Source organism: Nymphalis io, chromosome 9 (assembly GCF_905147045.1).
Source record: "Nymphalis io chromosome 9, ilAglIoxx1.1, whole genome shotgun sequence".
NCBI classification, from domain to species: Eukaryota; Metazoa; Arthropoda; class Insecta; order Lepidoptera; family Nymphalidae; genus Nymphalis; species Nymphalis io.
Window position 1 is genome coordinate 13,864,905 of NC_065896.1, and position 14,915 is coordinate 13,879,819.

At 37.9% G+C, this 14,915-nt stretch overlaps 1 protein-coding gene across 1 annotated transcript in view; it reads right to left on the reverse strand.

Moving 5' to 3' along the window:
• The window catches only part of LOC126770698 (uncharacterized), a 234,614-nt gene extending 226,471 nt beyond the window's left edge, over positions 1-8,143 (reverse strand). The window contains exon 1 of the mRNA XM_050490200.1: positions 7,980-8,143. The gene's annotated coding sequence lies outside the window, so the exon portion shown is untranslated. The remainder of the gene's footprint in view (positions 1-7,979) is intronic.
• Positions 8,144-14,915: the final 6,772 nt, after the last annotated feature.

Sequence of the window (14,915 nt, forward strand, 5' to 3'; positions counted from 1 at the left end):
AAAAAATATTGTAACGTGCTTTAACACGTTTTGAGTTGAAAAGTTTTTTTTATATTTGGGCAAATGACTCTATTCCACCTGATGGTAAGTGGTATTATAGTTCAAACGCGATGACGGCCAGTACAGTCGGGAAGAATGTTCTGGACTAGCCACCCCCACCTTTCCGGCCCGCAAGATGCCTCTTCACGCCTCGTTTGAAGGAACCCGGTTTGTAAGAGGAGTGGAACATGTGAGCTGGTAAAGAATTCCATTTTTCGGAAGTGCGACAAAGAAAGGAGTTGCCAAATTTCTTTGTGTGCGATGGAATTGATGTCACAGTTAGGCAGTGACATCAAGAGCCAGCACGCGTAGACTTATGAAGGAAGGGCTAAGCACTCGCCGTGATACAGTCGATAGAAAGCGCTCAGCGCTGCTATCTCTCGACGCATTTGTAAAGGTTCGAGGATGTTTCTGACCTTTACGTCGCCAATAGTGCGAACCGCACGTCGCTACAGCCGATCCAAGGCCTCCAGTACATACTTAGCGGAGCCATCCCAAAGATGTAGATTTTTATAAATTACATTACTGTGTTTTTGGCAAACCAAAAAGTGTAGTCTTCCTTTACTCAACTCTGTCTCTATAACAATATTAAGTAAGGATTTAAATTAATAAATTTCATTTAACATTTTAGTAAAATAGCAATTTATTCAAAATTATAAATATAAAATAGCCAATTATAAGTTATATTAAAAAAAAAAAACTTTACCAAATTTATTTTTTGTCAATTTCGCAGAACTGTCCTTTTATAATTCCAGTTATACAACCGTGTCTTTTTATTCCCTTTCAACCGATTCAACGCGGCCAAGTCCGGTCAAGTTTCAAATAATAAAAACAGAGTCTATAAATTAAATATTGTTTTACTGGTATACTATTAAATACTGTTACTGGATACTTTTATTAGTGGTAGAGCTTTGCGCAAGTTCGTCTGGGTAGGTACCACCCACTCATTAGATATTCTACCGCAAAACAGCAGTACTTAGTATTGTTGTGTTCCGATTTGAAGGGTGAGTGAGCCAGTGTAATTACAGGCACAAGGGACATAACATCTTAGTTCCCAAGGTTGGTGGTGCATTGGTGATGTAAGCGATGGTTAACATTTCTCAGCTCACGTGTTCTCCTCCTCTTACAACCCGGGTTCCTTCAAACGAGGCGTGAAGAGGCATCTTGCGCGCCGGCAAGGCGGAGGCGGCTAGTGCAGAACGTTTTTCCCGTCTGTACTGGCCGTCGTCGCGTTTGGACTCTACTACCACTTACCATCAGGTGGAGTAGAGTCATTTGCCCTCCCGGCGATTATATATATGTCTATGGGCGTTGGTGACCACTTACCATCAGGTGGCCCATATGTTCGTCCGCCTTCCTATTCTATAAAAAAAAAAATGTGCCGATGAGTAAACCATTTAATGGTAACATGCTCAAACGCACATTTTCGGTATCTTATTGGATTTGTTCGTCTGTTCTTTCTGTTCCACTATTTCTCATATTTGTTGCTTTATTCGTTCGAAGGCCCGTATGGGCATTAAGCGTCTTGCTGGGATCATTCACTATAACAAACACACGCAAATAGACCAAATTATAGTAGTTACCGATGGAAAACGGTATACCTATAATGTATTTTTTCTTTTAGTATTACAATTATAAAACACGTATATAATAAATATTGCTTCTAAATTAAAAACAATCGTACAAAATTTTGCACGCACTGCGTTGTGATACATAACAAAAAAGTAAGTAAGTAACAGCCTGTAAATGTCCCACTTCTGGGCTAAGGACTCCTCTCCCTTTTTGAGGAGTAGGCTTGGAGCTTATTCCACCACGCTGCTCCAATGCGGGTTGGTGGAATACACATGTGGCAGAATTTCGATGAAATTAGACACATGCAGGTTTCCTCACGACGTTTTCCTTCACCGAAAAGCACGAGATGAATTATCAACAGAAATTAAGCACATGAAAATTCAGAGGTGCTTGCCCGGGTTTGAACCCACGTTCATCGGTTAAGATTCACGCGTTCTTACCACTAGGCCATCTCGGCTCGGTCTCCTCGATAATTCGTAAATACGTGTAAAAACGTAGATACGACATGAGATGAATTCGACTTTGACCAAATCATACATTACAAATGCAGAATTAAATGTCAAAACGCGAAGCTTCCCGTGAATGACTTGCGCAAGTATGGATGAAGTTCGATGAGGCAGACTTAGCGCCATCTGTCATTCAACACTATGAATAATTTCGTTTTGTTTGAAATTGATATTGACGGTTAAATTATTTGGATATTGTTCATACTAAAATCGTGATTTAAAAATGTGATGATGGGTTAGAAGGGTGAAATTTTGGAGTTATATCTATTTTTGATGCCAAATCAAAATAAAATACAAATTTAAAAAAATATCTAAAAAATAGAAAAAAAAATCTGGATAGGGACACCCTTATCACCTAGCGGTATGAAGATATATACAAAACAAATTTCATAAAAATCGGTCGAGCCGTTTCGGAGGAGTTCGACCACAAACACCGTGACACGAGATTTTTATATATTAGATTAATATGCGAAGGTCTATGAGCAAGCCTCACTTTTTGGAGAATGTCTGTATAAATGCGAAACGAAGATGAAGTGCTTCTACTGCGCGTTGACCCAGGCTACCCGAGGTAAATAGATTTACAATATACAGACAATATTGCGCAAGCAAAAACTTATAAATAATTGTCCACTTCCTCATGCAGTTAACAATAATACTAGCGCCTGTATAATACAGACAGTATAAATTCATGGGATAGAATTTTTTCCAAAGAACAAGATTTTAATATACATCCTTTATGTTTTTTTCATGTAGCACCAACCGTTTATATCTATGTCTGTTTTTAAATTTTCCGTCTCCTCTAGTTAACAAGTTCATTTTACGCGTTATATGAAGGTACTTCAAATAAATATTAATTAACAACGGCAATATTTAATCACTACTGTAAAAGTAGTCTTGAAATATATCTTAAAAAATCAAATAACTTGACTCCGTTAAAATCTTTTATACTGAAATCATCATTTTAGCTTTTTATTCTGTCGCTGGACTAAAATATATTGCGTGGGTACGTTCACGTTACAATATTAAGTATTACCTGCCTACAGTACAGTATTAGTATACAGACGTATACTCATATTGGTGTACACGTGAGTCTTAACAAAAGCTAAGCGTTTCTCACGAAAGCATCGTGATTAAAGCTGTGTGTGTGAAATATAATCCTGCCTCATGTGTATATCAGCTTGCTGGAATAAGCTCCTTAAGTGGAGAGGAAGAGAGGTCTTTGCCCAGCAGTTGGACATTACTGGTTTTATTTTTTTACTATACTCTAATTGCACAAGATTATGCTTCGGTGATTAAGTTTCGATACAAAGTTAAAATGTGAAAATTTTAATTCTGTGATTCGATCAGGAGATATAAATTATATAATCTAATCATGTTTCACTCACCCGCGGCGCGATGGCGGCGGCCGGAGGTCAGATGTAATCGCACGTTTTCACGACACCGATAAAGCGACACGAGCCGGTTCAAATACAAACGTAAAACTTACCACCAAATGATAGAACACAAAAGGTTTGTAGCCAAATGCCTTCTTTCTATCGCAGTCGTAACTTTGTATTTCCGACGCCCGCCTAGATCATTTTATGAGCCCGAAGAATCTTGGTACCCAAGTATCATGGTAAATTGAATTAAAATACTACTTATTTTTATATTTCAACATTTATATCAGTGTCAGGATAAATACTAATGTATTTAAAATAGGGAGGCGGACTGGCATGGGTCATCTGATGGGAAATGGTCACCACCGCCCAGATATCGGCATTGTGAGAAATATTAACGATTTATGTCCTTTGTGCCTGTCGTTACAATAGCTTACTCCGCCAATTAATTTTATAAAGTTTCTATGAACATTATAATTAGTCTTTGTTGTTATATCTATACACGTATAGCTGAATATGTCAATTTGTAGCCAGATAGAAAAGCTTTTCAGAAGCTTCGAGTGCAAGGGATTTTCAAGTCTAAATCTTATATTTAAATATACCAAATAACTACAATATATTCGTGCACTTTGTACAGTTGTTAGTGATACTTTCTGTGATTGTTTACAAAAAATAAAATAAACAGGCATGGCGATAGCTTTTAATATTATAGCATAACTACCTGATGAAACAGTGAATTCTTTATTAATACATAATGAAGTCTTTATTAATACAATAACTGCAAGTAATTTATTTCTCATATAACTATATTCGAAGAAATTAACACAGTAACATATGATTATATTATAACCCGCAAAGCCACTTTATTTTATTATAAAACTCCAAAAGCTTCAATTTGAATCTGCTCTATATATATTTATAAACAACCTTTATTTCATTACTTCATAGTGTTAAAATGTATGCACCCGTTTAAAATTTCAACATATTATGTAGAGATTGTGTATGCTATACACAATCGCCGACGCCCGCCTAGATCATTTTATGAGCCCGAAGAATCTTGGTACCCAAGTATCATGGTAAATTGAATTAAAATACTACTTATTTTTATATTTCAACATTTATATCAGTGTCAGGATAAATACTAATGTATTTAAAATAGGGAGGCGGACTGGCATGGGTCATCTGATGGGAAATGGTCACCACCGCCCAGATATCGGCATTGTGAGAAATATTAACGATTTATGTCCTTTGTGCCTGTCGTTACAATAGCTTACTCCGCCAATTAATTTTATAAAGTTTCTATGAACATTATAATTAGTCTTTGTTGTTATATCTATACACGTATAGCTGAATATGTCAATTTGTAGCCAGATAGAAAAGCTTTTCAGAAGCTTCGAGTGCAAGGGATTTTCAAGTCTAAATCTTATATTTAAATATACCAAATAACTACAATATATTCGTGCACTTTGTACAGTTGTTAGTGATACTTTCTGTGATTGTTTACAAAAAATAAAATAAACAGGCATGGCGATAGCTTTTAATATTATAGCATAACTACCTGATGAAACAGTGAATTCTTTATTAATACATAATGAAGTCTTTATTAATACAATAACTGCAAGTAATTTATTTCTCATATAACTATATTCGAAGAAATTAACACAGTAACATATGATTATATTATAACCCGCAAAGCCACTTTATTTTATTATAAAACTCCAAAAGCTTCAATTTGAATCTGCTCTATATATATTTATAAACAACCTTTATTTCATTACTTCATAGTGTTAAAATGTATGCACCCGTTTAAAATTTCAACATATTATGTAGAGATTGTGTATGCTATTGATTGTGTTGCTAGTATCTTAATAATAAATGTGATTATTAAAATAAATGCTAGATTTCACGGAAGTAATATGAGTATGCCAGTACATTCTACAGTTTCAGTTACTTGTAGGCAGGCGTTCCCATTTTCAAGGCGGTCACTGAAAACCAGCGTTAGTAATCATGGTCCCTAATGTCGGGCCAACAAAATGTACTCGGTGATTAAACTTTGTACAGATAACGTTAGTAAAAAATAAACTAGTTTTAGTCGGTAGTATGTAGTTGTACTTTTTGTATTTTTGATTATTATTATATTTTGTTTACCTCTGTAACGTAACGCGTTGTTTGCTAAAAAATAAAGTTGCATATCATAATATATGATATATCGTCTAAATCCCTCATCTATCTTCAATTACACTGTTGTTTGTGTCACCGTGAAATCGTAAGGGCCATTAGTTTATAAGTTAAGGCAGATTGTGTACAACGCATGTTGTTTTTAATATAAAGAGCCAAATTCAGTTCAAATATAAACGTACTAACCTACCTGACCAAAACAAATATAAGGTATCGAAATTTTATGAGTTTTATTGTTTCAGTATTTTTCAACAGCTAGAAATATTTATTATAACGCAACTATCCTAATCAATTTAATTCAATTATACATGATTTAAAAGAAAGTATTTTATAAATTTAAATCACTGTATGCAATAAAAATTAATAACGAAAACACAAATAACAGCCGAGGCAATAAAACACAAGCGTCAGAGTTTCATCACACACAGAAGGGTTTCCGACTCACACCGACGCAAGAGATGAATACAAATGAAACACACGAAAAGATAGTTTTACTTGCTCGTATTTAAGCTCGCGATGTTCGGCTCAGACCCACATACTGTGTTAAATAAACTGATAATCATAAAAAGAAGTTCATACGTAACTGTATTATAATGATCTCCAGACTGCACGCCGCTTATATCAGGGACTCATAGTGACAGAATTTAAATAATAAGACATAAACCAATACAATCGGCCCGTATTGTAAACTATTTTATCTTTCTCATTCACAAAAATATATTGCAATAACATAACAGGTACACGATCATAATTATTGAAAAGTATAAGCGGCAATGAGCCGTGCGGTGACGGCGACGAATATCACCACCCCATCTCATCTTCAATATACACCAGAGAACGGGCAGCAGCGTCTCTCTGAGTACTATGACCAACTTACTGCGATTGCCAACCCGTCTGCCAAGCGTGGCGATTACGGCATATGCCCCCAAATGATGCGTACAACTAAACAACGGCCCCTAGTCCCCGGCAGTCCTGCTATTCGTAGTCCATAAAACGAGTCGCGGGAAGCCGTTAGATGCGGGCAGCGCCAAACCGGCTAAAGTGGAAATCTTGGGAGAGGTCTTTGTCCAGCAGTGGACGTCCTCCAGCTGATATGGTGATAAGCGGCAATTTGTATATAAAATTTTAACAATTTTGATATAGATATATATTGTGTGACAAATAAATTGAACTGGAGTTATCGCTTAATTTGTTTGTTGTTTTTCATTGTTATTATTTAAGAAACAAAAGGCACCATTGTTGAAAGTTATTTGCGAATGTATACACACTTTCACAGATAATAATACTTTAGTAAATGCCAGCACGAAGATAGCGTTTATTCCGGAAGATACACTGATTACCAAAGGATAGATAAATAAGTACCTATTTCTCCCTATTTAATTCAAATGTCGTGTAGACGAAATGTGAGCGCAGCTCTGACAATATTTTTTTATAGTTTTTCAATATGTCCGCCACTAGAACTTTGATGACATTATAGACGTTGGTTTCAGGACACATCTAGATGTCATAGACAGAGAACATTTACGTTTAATGTAATAGTCGTAATCATCACAGGCACTGAATGGATAACAGTGTATCTCTCGCGCTGTCAGTTAATGGAACCTGCTTGGTGTGAAAAAATGACAGGCGGCTCATTCCGTTACGTTGGCGCGGACGAGGATGGATTCTTCGAGGCGCTAATGAGGATGGATTCCTCCTGAACCTTTCTCTTGATGTATCGCCGACAACTTTAATTTTCAGAAAAACTTACATTCACAAATTATATATATTATTGTTTTTATTACATTTTTTGTATGTGTAAATTGAACAGAATTACACATATAATATTAAGTTTTATTTTATTTTCTAAAGCGATTTTGTATATTCTATTATTATCATTATAATAAGTAATTTTATATAATACGAGTATATGATGTTTTCCTTATATGATAAGTTTTAAAAACAATGGTTAATTGTCAAATAAACTGATAATAATATAATAACGTTTACAACTGGATTAGAAACGTATAAAATGTTTTCATCTCCGACGTAGAACAAGAAATGTATTCAACTCATTTGATTTTAAACTTACTCGACATCTTGTCCACGTCTTCAAAGATACTAATTAATATTTTACAAGCGACGTTGACAATCAAAAATTGTAACGAAGATTTTTATTACTTAAGCATCTTTGCATGCTATGCCATAAACTATTAAATTATTTTGCAAATAAAAAATACGTCTCACATGTCAATTAAATTTAAACAAACACTAAAGATAACTTACTGTTAAGTGTATCGATAATATAAGGATGTACAATAACACTTACCCGTTATTAAGAATTGTAGATGTAGATAAAAAACACTCAACTGTATTTATTTCACTTAAAATAATATACGATCTCTTCACACTTCACTGAAAGCCGGCCATAGATAACGAAATAAATTTAAATTAATTCGAGTTTAGTTCGAAAGGCGGGAAAGCGAGTTCGTGCGTGCGTTCACAGTTTTTCAGGCAAACTGAAGGGAGACGCGTTGAGTGGACATACCCGGGCGCTACGCTCATGCGCGTTCATTCAGCGAATATTCTTTGGTCTTTCGTATTTAGAATTAAAACAAATATTTAAATAAAATATTAATATTAATATCAATTCGTTATTCTCTTTAAATATTATATTTATTATACAAATCTAGTGGAATAATTAAATAAGAAATAAACTTTAAGTTCATTTGGTTTAAGAAACTTTATAAGAAGTTTATAATATAACGTACCTTAGACAATTATTATAAAAATATTTATAATATATTTAAATTAATATTAATGTACTGTGATGAGATAAAAATATACAAAATTCAGCATCTAACATCGATGAGCAGCAAAAAGAATAATGTAGAATATCCTTTTTCTATACCTACATAGTTGAGGTTAGTAACAAGTTACGTTTTTTGCAGAAATTGTGGAATTAAGATAATATGTCATAAATAAATAATTATAATCATTTCATAAAACACCATAGGGTAACCGAAGTTTCCCTATTACAAGAGGTTAGTTAGGCTTTGCAGGACGGGGTGCATGTCAGTCACCTCCACGTGGTGCACCCTGGGCAACGGGGTCGACCAGCAATCCGATGTTTTTGTTTTCCGGAATGCTTGTCGATCGCGGCTGAAACTGACGCGGCGGAAGTGTCGCGGGCCGCTCCTGGGACTTCTCTGTTGCGCAGAGTGGACCAGCGAGCGGCTTCGTGGCAAATAGGAGGACTCCGGGGTCCTTTTGGGCCGCCGGAGAGAGGAGGAGTTGGTCTCCGGAGTCCTTTCGGACTGCCGGAGACAGGAGTAGAGGAGTAGAGGAGGAAGGAGAGGCGGGTTCGTCCAGTTTCGGTGTCGATGCTGGGCGGACAGACTTCGGTCACCGCCTTCTCAAACTCGTTTCCCCATCCAGGCGCCAGCCTGTGAAGGGACCGAGGGCCTTGCCTTCACCGGCCGGGCCGAGAGGAGAAAACTTCAATAAAAAACAACAGGTGGGTCGCTCACCCAAAGCGACGGCCGCAGGTGGGGTCGCGGTGGTGAGCTAACGCGTTCCCGTAACCCCGCCACCATGCGGTGAGAAGGAAACGAGGAGGTTTTAGTGGGTAGGACGGTGGCCTTCTGCCCCATGAGTCCCACATACCCATCCCGGTCGTGTCCGGGCGGCAGGCGTAAATGCCTTTCCTCCTCGAAAAAAAAAGGCTTTGCAGAACGATGGGTACCTACGGTTTTTGAAACGGATTTCAGATAACGTTCAAACGTAAATTGAATTAGATTTTCTTTTTATATAGAATAGGTAGGTAGACGAACATACGGGCCACCTGATGGTAATTGGTCACCAACGCCCATAGATATTGGCATTGTAAGAAATGTTAACCATCGCTTACATCGCCAATATGCCACCAACCTTGGAAAATAAAATGTTATTGTTATGTTGTTAATGTTATGTCCCTTGTGCCTATAATTACACTGGCTCACTCACCCTTCAATCCGAAACACAACAATACCAAAACTGCTGTTTTGCGGTAGAATATCTGATGAGTGGGTGGTACCTACCCAGACTAGCTTGCACAAATCCCTACCACCAGTAAAATTATTTTTAGTTAATTTATTAAGATTTTTTCCCGATATCGCAGTTACTATTTGACTTTATTTTGCAGGGGTAAGTCTAGTTTAATGTTAAAATAAATTATTGTGTGTATATGTACATTATAATTTCAAGGATGAACATAAATGTAAAAGAGTCGAATCGGATATTTTGACGTTGACACCTCAGTTGAGGTAATATTTGCATTATCTTTAAAATATACCTGTAGGTACCAGCTGAGGACCGTATTTGACTAGCAATGCGACCTGTTATGTAATATAGTGTTAAATACGATAGTTATATTCTATCCAGGCATTTATTATTAACAATAACGTCTTTAATAATAATATTTTTCTTCATTAATAAGTCGAAGAATCATCGAGACAATTGTAAACATAAATTCGGGATGTTTATTATACAATGCTATTTGCCCTGATTTGAACCTTTCGGGCAAAACAGGTCCATCCACAAAGCCTCTTACTAATTTATTACAAAATATTAATAAATTAATCATTACGTACAATTAAGTGACTACGCCATAGTAAATATAATCTACAAAAAAAGACATCCATAAAAGGCATTTACGATAAGCAGATTTGAATGAGGCAAATAAATTCCTTCCACGTTAATTCTTTGAAGACAAACGTTTATAATATACAAGACATTACCAGACTCTAGTCTGTCCTTCTTAAAACTAAAAAATGCGTAATACTAAAGGCGACTGACTGACACCAAAAGACGATCCAACGAAGAGGGCGGAACGTATGTTTTCAACAAAAACTTTCACATTTGCATTAATAGTAATTTTTATAGAGGGGCGCACATGACTCCCGTGTATAATTAACTAAACGAGGCTTCTTCCTTCGTTTAGACTTACAGAAGTAGTAAAGTTTGCGCCAAAGACACGTTCGTCCCGATAGCCGCACGGCATTAACGAGCTCTGTGCCGCAACTTCTTTTACGTGATCATTGTACACACAGGAGTCGACCGTCCCTTGGAAACTTTTCCATTTCCCACAATAAAAATTTATGTTACAAGTATAAATATTGACCGAAGATTTAGAGGACACACCATTGACAAACTTGATGTTTCATAATGCACTGTTGTCAATAATATTATTTAAATCGAAACACAACAATACTAATTATAGTACTCTTTATTGCCATTCGGCGGTGAAAAAATTATGAGTTGTTGGTAACAAGCCTGAGACGCACAAACATATAAGTGAAGTTGGTGTAAAGTATTAATTTACTTTATGATTTAATGAACTCCAAGAGTAATATCCTCATTATTAAATTAGTTTTAAACATTTCCATATTATTAGTTATTTCAAGTTATTGAAATCCTAAACATTCTGTCTTTCTTCAGAATTCCCAAAACGTTCTTCCTTTTCATCTAAACAAGTCCAATTTTTACAATGAAATATAATGAGTATAATGCCTATATATTACGCCCAGGGGAAAGCATTTCACTTACCTTCATTTTGAATAGAACCTTTTGCACTTAAATGTAATATGTATTAGGTGAATCCCAAACTATAAATAGGTACTTATTCGGACAATCGGGCGATATTTACAGCTTTTATTACACTTTCCGTCCCCTTGTTATGTCGTCCACCCTCGTATCCACTTTTAGTTTTTATCTTTCAATTTATTTACCGCTAATAATTTTATAAAGTTTATATTAATTTCGACGTTCATATGTTTCACATAAAGTACACATGTACCTACACCTACTCCACACTGTCTTCGTTTGACGAACTCTCCGGGTAATTGAGAAACAAAATAATGTATAAATTTTAACGTATCGACTTTATAACTTCACTTGACAAATATAACTATGTATCTCGTAGACTGAATGCCAATCGTGGGATGTAACATCATTGCATATATAAATCAGGAAATGAAATTTATATATAGCATCGTAATGATCAAGCTTCAGGTTCAGTGAACCTAGCGTTGAATATTGCCATTAGCGTGACACTGAGACAACACTGAACCGTGCAACGTGAGGAGACCAGAGGACACAGACATGTATCGCAACTGTCCCCGCAGGATATGTCTCGTTTTGTTAACGAGATCGAATTCTCATAGTCATTTTTATTATTTTTTTATATTTTGAAACTGGTAACGTAAACATTGTGTACACTCGAATCCTTTTTAATGATGCCAATGCCATGGTGAAATGATTCCCATCTATATTTATTTCTACAACTTTTTTTATTCCTTTATGAATAAAAAAACTATTATTTATTACGTCAAATATGTTATAGTAAAAATATAGATAGGCGGACGGGCTTGTGACCCACCTGACGGTATCTGTGCAGTGACGGAGAAAGAATACATTTCACTGCCCCTCTCTGTCCCATGGGTGTCGTAACTAAGGGATATCTGAGCGACCATCTGCTTATCTGGTGGTAGGGTGATAAACATCCGCCTGGCTTGTTACCACCGTACGCATGGTGAACGCATGAAAAACTCGTGAAGTGTATTTTCCCTTTTGGCAAACACTTGGGGAAACACGCCTCCACACTTTGCCCATCCCTATCGTGGCAATACGTCGCTCGCTTCACGTCTCTTTTCCATTTTTTCCATGCTGGAAGGACTGCTCATGCTTTTGCTCTCACACATGACTTGACCCAACTGGTTGATCAGCCCACCAGGATCCCAGACATTGATGGGCAAGCACCTTATCTACTGGACCTTCTGCTGACTTCTTACCAGGTGGAATATCAGGTTGAGGTTCAAGCTCCACTTGGTTCTTCGGATCACAGTCTTATATCTACCAAAGTGCCACAGGCCAAGCTGCCGCCACTAGCGGTATGCAAACTATACTATACTATAAGTCGGCAGATTGGGACGGTATGCGCGATTACTATGCATCGGTCCCTTGGAAGGAACGTTGCTTCAGTGGGAATGACCCGACAGCTAGTGCCGCTGCTGTTGCTGACGAGATCATGTTGGGAATGGAATACTACATTCCTAGCTCAGATCTCGTCAGTAGGGGTACGCGTAACCGTTGGTTCACTCGTGAATGTGCCGATGCTGTATCATCTAAGCAGGCGGCATATCGCGCGTGGATCAACGGCTGCGTTAGCGGGGCATCTAACATTGACTCACTGAAAGCAAACTACAATAAAAATTCCAAGTCCTCTAGGAAGGCATACACAAGAGCGGATGCACAGCGCATTGTACAGATTGGTCATGACCTTGTTTTGCATCCTAGGCGCTCCCGTAGCTTCTGGCGTCTGACCAAGTCTGTGCAAAACAATTTCTGCCAACCTTCGCTGACACCGCTCAGAAATCCGGACGGATCGCTAGCTCACAGTCCGCAGGAGAAAGCCGACCTCCTGGCTAAACTCTTTGCCGACAACTCTGTGATCGATGATTGTAGTGCGCTGCCACCAACAATACCTACATGTGGCCACACGATGCCTGACATCAAAATCAGGCAACGTGGTATGCGTGCGGAGCTGCAATCACTTGATATACGGAAAGCTAGCGGTCCCGATGGAATACCAGCCATAGTGCTGAAGAAGTGCGCGGCGATGCTGTCTCCTGTGTTAACGCGCCTGTTCCGACTTTCTCTCTCTTCGGGATGTGTGCCGGAGGCTTGGAAAAGAGCTAATGTGCAAGCGGTTCCCAAAAAAGGGGATCGGTCTGACCCGGCAAATTATCGGCCAATACCTATCACCTCAGTACTTTGTAAGGTAGGTAGGATGGAACAGATTCTAAACAACCAATTGATCGATCGTGTTTTAGTTGACGGTTGCGCTTCACAATGCTATGTAGTGAATGCTGGGGTCCCCCAGGGATCTGTGCTATCTCCCACACTCTTTCTTTTGCATATCAATGATATGCTCTCTATGTTTCCAACATACATTGCTATGAAGACGATAGTACAGTGCATGGTGGATACCACGGACGCGCAGTGGCTGGACGAGCGGAAATTGAGGAGAGGCGGAAGGATCTTGTCATTGAACTCGATAGGACATTAGAACTCATCGCCAAATGGGGCTCTGATAATCTTGTTAAGTTTAATGCCAAGAAAACATAGGTAGGCACTCTCACAGCGAAAAAGTCAACATTTTCCCCTCTTCCCTCCCTCTATGGTACTCCGCTGGTGATGTAAAGCAAAATCGCCATGCTGGGGATTGACGTTCGCTGCGACCTTAGTCCAAGGGATTACATCGAGGCTGTTATAAAAACAGCTTCACGGAAACTCGGAGTTCTGAACAAGGTGCGGCGTTTTTTCACGCCACAACAACTGTGCCTGTTATACAAAACACAGGTACGGTCTTGCGTGGAATATTGCTCGCACCTTTGGGATGGCTCCGCAAAGTACCTACTGGAAGTCTTGGATCTGTTGCAGCGACGTGCGGTCCGCATTATTGGCGACGTAAAGGTCACAAACACCCTTGAACCTTTACAATTGTGTCGAGAGATAGCAGCGCTGAGCGCTTTCAATCGACTGTATCACAGCGAGTGCTTTGAGGAATTATTCTCTCTAATTCCTGCTTCCCCCTTCCTTCATAAATCTACGCGAGCTGGCTCTCGATGTCACCGCCTAACTGTGACATCAATTCCATCGCGCACAAAGAAATTTGGCAACTCCTTTCTTTGCCGCACTTCCAAAAAATGGAATTCCTTACCAGCTCACGCGTTCCCCTCCTCTTACAACCCGGGTTCCTTCAAACGAGGCATGAAGAGGCATCTTGCGGGCCGGCAAGGCGAAGGCGGCTAGTGCAGAACATTCTTCCCGTCTGTACAGGCCGTCGTCGCGTTTGGACTCTACTACCACTTACCATCAGGTGGAGTAGCTATTTGCCCTCTCGGCGAATATAAAAAAAAATGGTCACCACCGTCTATAGACATTAGCGCCGTAAGAAATATTAACCATTCTACATATTTATTTATTTATTTATTATAATATCAACACCAACAAGAAGTACACTAATAAATACAATTGAGTATTTAAACATGACGTTATACAAATTATAGGTGTTGCAAAATATATGAACATTTTGAGTTAGCAAAAAAATAATAAATTTAACAATCAAAATATTTATAATAAATAGAAAAGACATTAACAATTAAATTATTATAAAATTATTACTTGATTGGTATAAAATAAATAAAATATAAATATCTGAGAA